We start from the raw sequence: 5,566 nt of genomic DNA on the forward strand, positions 1-5,566 counted from the left end.
CAAATTCCAAGGCTAGAGAGGAGGTACAGAGCCTTGGTGACTGGAATCTATGTATTTCCAATTTCCTCATGCCAACTTGAAGCTTAAAGACTGGTTTGGAAGATTTTGTTTCAATTTCCCAGCTGCAAAATCTTCCATCGGCCTGGACTTCTGGGCCTTTAGGGCTAGCTGATCGGCCACCTTACATGCCCGCCCCAAAGTCAGAATGGTCTCCTGAGTCAGATCCCGGGAGGAAACAGATTACAACTGAAATAATTTGGGGGTTTAGGGGCTGTTTCTTCCCTTTCTGATGCCTGTCCTGTGTCACCATGCCCCTACGCAGAGCGCCGGCACAGGCATAATCTGGACCAGAGAGATTATTATACTGGCAATGTGAGCTACAGTCATACAATCTGTAACTAAGTTGCCCCATTTAGTCTTCAAAAGAAGCCCTTGAGATTGGTTGCACTATATCCCAGTTTTTACAGCTGAGGAACTAGGCACAGTGAAAGTTGTATAAGATCATATAGCTAGTGAGTATCTGAGCCCAGAATCAAACAGAGGCAGTCTGTTACCAGAGCCTCTACTCCTAAGCACCCCACTGCCACCAGGCAGGTGGTAAGGCTTGGGACACACATAAGGTTCCAATGACGTTGGGAGTGCCAAGAGTTGTCTGGGTTCCAGAGCCACACATCTTGTGGAAAACACCATTTTCTCTGACACCTAACAGCAACATCCACCCTAGTACTGAGAGGGCAGCAGGGAGCTCTGTGAAAGGTGGATTAGCTTGCTGGGGCTGCCATAATAAAGTATACAAACTGGGTGGCTTAAACAACAAGCATGTATTTTCTCACAGTTGTGGAGGCTAGACATCTGAAATCAAGGTGTCAGCAACGTTGGTTCCTTCTGAGAGCTGAGAGGGAAGGATCCGTTCCAGGCCTCTCTTCTTGGCTTACAGATGGCTGTGTTCTCCCTATGTCTGTTCACATTATTTTCACTTTGTGCATGTCTTGTACAAATTTCCCCCCTTTTATAAGGACACCAGTATGACCTCATCTTAATTAATTACCACTGCAGCAACTCTGTTTCCAAATAAAGTAACATTCTGAGGTACTGAAGGTTAGATCTTCAACATACGAATTGTTGCAAGGGACATAATCCAACCTGTAAACAGACAGCATCCTCACTTCACAGGCTCTGTCATTACTTCTCTTCCTTCTCACTGTGGACAGTGTATGTAAGGACGTGCTCCCTCTTCAGAGGCCAGTGGCGTCCATAAACAAACTGGAGCAGAACCTCGAGGAAAGAAAATCTATTGCCCAGGAGAGCATAGGTGCCCCCAAAGAAGAAAATTGGGAGGATGTCACATAAAGTATTAAACCGAAGGTTTGGTAAATAGGACCTCCATGTCGACAAAGGAGGAAGGCTGGGCAAAATGCAGACCTTGCCTGACCTAGGAGAACCTGTCACTGAAGTGTTGGGCAAGCCCCTTCCTTCCTTCCTCTGTGCTTTAATGTCACCAATTGTTATGTACTGAATTGTGGTCCCCCAAAAATCACACGTTGAAAGCTTAACCCCCAGTGCCTCACGATGTGATTGTATTTGAAGGTAGGACCTTTAACAAGGTAGTTCTGTTAAAACGAGGCCACTCGTGTGTGCTTTCATCCAATCTAATGGGTGTCCTTGTACAAAGAGGCAGTTAGGACATACAGTATTAGAGATACAGAGATACTAGGGATGCACTCACACAGAGGGACTACCTTGTGAAGAGGCAGCAAAACGGCAGCCATCTGCAAATGAGGGTGGGAGGCCTCAGAAGAAACCAAACCTACCAATACTTTGATCTTGGACTTCTGGTTTCTGGAACTGTGAAGTAATTAGTTTCTGTTGCTTAAGCCACCTAGTCTGTGCTATTTTGTTATGGTACCCCTAGCAAATTAATACACCGTTGAATACAGAGGAATTAGACTGAGTGATAGCTAAGACTTCATGTACACACCAAGCAATTGCTAAGTACCAACGAGGTACTGGCAGAGTGCTGTTGAGGAGTCCAGCCTGCAGATCTCCTGCTCAACAATGACATTCTCCTGGGGGGCAAGCAGTGTCCTGGGATTCCCTGACTACTGGTTTCCCTCAGGGCGTGCCTATATCACCTCCCTCCTCAACCCCTAGAAAGTGCGCCCTCTCACCGTTATATCACCAGCTTTCCTTCATGCAGTTTAGGGTGCTAAGAACACCCAGACACCACTTCTCCCCGCTTTATTTTATTTTGGTGTGGGTGAGGAACAGTGATCTAGGTTTGAGGTTCCTGCTCTTGGATATGGCCATTGAAGGGGTGAAGGGTTTACATTCAACTACTGGCTTTCTTTAGCATGGGGGTTACAGGAGGGTGGGATCTCAAGGAGTGCTGCGTGGAGGGGAATTCTGAGATCATTAAGGGAATGATGCCATTAAAGCCTCATGAGCAGACAACTAGGACGAATGGAATCCATATTTGCAAAGATCAGCAGCAATTATGCACTAGGGCTGAGGGCAGGTGCTATAAGCAGGGACTCCAAGGGTAAGGATATCAGTTCAGAGGCAAGTTCTGGCACAAACTCTTAGGAGTGCAGAGTAATAACAGGAGCCAGAGGTATTCTGAGGGAAGGCACACAAGTTAGTTGGAGATGAGGGATGGAAAAGGGCCTGAAGGCTACTCTCCTCGGGAGTTTCTGCAGCTGCTTCTGGGCTCATTCCCCACAGAGGCTCCTTGTGAGAAGCACCCCTTGTTGGAGGTGTTTAGGAACTTGATGCCTTTGTACATGATGGGCAGGAAGAGAAGCAACATAGGGGGAATAATGCCTCCTCTGAGAGCTAAGTCCTCATGAATTCCATAATCCAGGCCTCCCTGCCACCGTATCCCTAAGCAGAGTGCTCCAGGGCCCGGGGAAATGAGCAGAGCAGCTGTAGCTGGACCCTCCTGGCTGTGGCTGCCGTTTGCTGCCCTCCATCCTAATCAGCCCTTACTTACACCTCACACTCCTCACCATACCACAGATAATCTATCCGCAGCTTGGTACAGGCATCAGCAGTGGGCGCTGTCCCTCACAGATTTTTTTTGACCAGCGTGGAGCCCAGATACTGTGGAAACAAGGAGTGACGAGGCTTAAGAAACTCTGCATCACCACCCCTGGGTGACTAGCCAATTCAGGACCATGCCTCTGGCAGTGTTCTCTATCCAGAAGATCACCAGGAGCACACCTGGAGCCAGGTGTCAAAACGCGGGCTTTTGACTCATTGCAGTGAGGGAGAAGGTGAACCAGGGAGACCCACGGGGGATCTCCCAATAAGAGGGTGTTAGGGATGACTTATTTTAGGATTTGGGCTTGTGTTTATTGACTTTTGTGGCGGATTTAAGGAAGTCAAGGTTTGCTCTGGATTGGATTGCTCTTAGGAAGTGGGGATAAATCTAGAAAAACGAGTAGAAATGACAGGGTGCAACTTGAGAGACTGGGCGTGGCCCGCCGCACTCGCTCTTGCTCATCCCCTCTTCTGGAGGCTTTAGCTGCCACGTTGTGAGGATATTCAAGCAGCTTTTGGTGCGGCCTACGTGGCAAGGAACATAGGTCACATATTTTGAAGTCAGAGCAAGTCTGAACAGTGTTTGTTAGTTGTTTGTTTCAATTCCTTAAATATTCAGACAGATCTTTGCCTGAAAGGTTTAATCATAACTCTATCAGCTAAAGAGGTCTATAGAGCAACAATCGTCTTCAATTTTTCACAATTAAATGGCACCTGCATCTTCAGGCAGAAGAGCCAGTGGCTCGCTTTCCAGAATTCAACGTAGAGCGTTTGGAAATGTTAACAGCTTTAACAAACCTCATCATCTAAAGTGCCAGGCCCTAGTCTAAAGTGCCAGCACTAGTCTAATTTCCCAGCCCACTCTTCTCTCCTGAGCCCCAAAGTCTTATTTACAGCTCTGTGTGGCACAAGGTGAGTGGTAGTACCCACCACCCCATGCAGGCTGTGATCTGTGAAATGTATGACAACTAGGGCCCTCCAACACATATCTGGACCGCCATGAATACACCTCCACTTTCACCGAGCATGAACTCCCGTGTCTCTCATGTCTGCCTCTCCATCTGTGACTTTGTGTGTCTGCAGGGGAGGCACAAACTAAGTATCTTCGTACAGTGACAGGAGTTTTAGTTTCAGTGAGTGCAGAGCAGGGTCAGTTTGCACGCAAGGAGATAAAGCTGCGGCCATTACTGACGACAAACTCCACTGGGGCCCTAAGTATAGAGTAAACTGCAAATTCAGAAAAGTCACCAGGGAAGAGGTTTGTGAGGCTAGAGGCTCTGGTATAAAGGAATACACAAGTATGGAGCCGTGTCTGCATGTCTGAGGATCAGCCTCTGTATGGGGCCTTCCACACAGAATTTCTCATCAGCACACTGGGAAAAATTTTAACCCCTAACCCTTAGCAGCAGGGTCAATGGGGGGCAGGGATATTGACCAAAAGGAGAAATTCAAAAGGGGCCCCATATTATGCTGGGCCCTCATCAGCTCCCTGGGGCTCTCTCTACACCAAGGGCATAAACATTTTAAATTTCATGCAAATAGTATGGGCATCTTAAATTTTAATGGATTCTGCCAAGTGAAACTTAAATTTTGACATGAAAACCCACAGTACATGAGAAGAGCCTGTTTCCTGACACCCTTCCCATCGGAAAAAAAAAAAATAGGCTATTTGATGTCCCAGCCTTTGCACTTGTGAAAATTTATCTTTTCATTTAGTACATTATCTCAAGTTTTGCATTACAACTTCTGTAGTTCCTGTAACTGGGAACATTTTCATGGCATTTTATTTGGCATATTTGTTGCTCTTCATGATAATTCCAGGTTGACATCATTTTCTTATTCCTCTATAAAGTTATTTCTGTATCAAGGATGTTAATGTCTCATCTGAGATATATTTGCCAAGTTGTCTTCCCAATTATTTCACATGTCTTTTTTTTGCAAGTAATTTATTTTTTAATTTTAATAGATTTTTATGATTGAAGAAGTAATATGGTTTAGTGTTTAAAAAGTTAATGAAGAATACCTGGAGGTCTTAGAACTTCAGCCTCTGGATTGATCAGTGTTAAAGAGCAGCCCCAGCAGGCAAGTTATTAATCAGCTCTAACTTTTCCCCTCCTTGTAGGTAGGACGGTGGTAATACCTATTGTGAAAGGTTTCACGAGGATTGAAGGAGATCACATAACAAGTTTTATCCACAAAGAAGCAGATAGGTGACTTTACATATGTCCCTTGGCTCTTCCACAAGCCCAAACTTGGGCTTGTCCCTGCGCACTACAGCTTCTCAGGAACCAGCCACATGGTGATTATTGCTGAGTAGGGTATTGATCATGACTTTTCTTTTCTTATGTATCATTCATTTATTTCCAGACTACAGAAAATATTTCACTATCTCAATAAAAATCACATTTCTGCTGTCTTTGCTGTGACCCCAACCCTGTAATAGCCACTAGCCCCCTCAGCCGAGTGTGTAAGGGAGGGGAGGGATAAACTAAGTGTCTTAGTGCAGTGATAGGATATTTAGTTTCAG

This window comes from Gorilla gorilla, chromosome X (assembly GCF_029281585.2).
Source record: "Gorilla gorilla gorilla isolate KB3781 chromosome X, NHGRI_mGorGor1-v2.1_pri, whole genome shotgun sequence".
NCBI classification, from domain to species: Eukaryota; Metazoa; Chordata; class Mammalia; order Primates; family Hominidae; genus Gorilla; species Gorilla gorilla.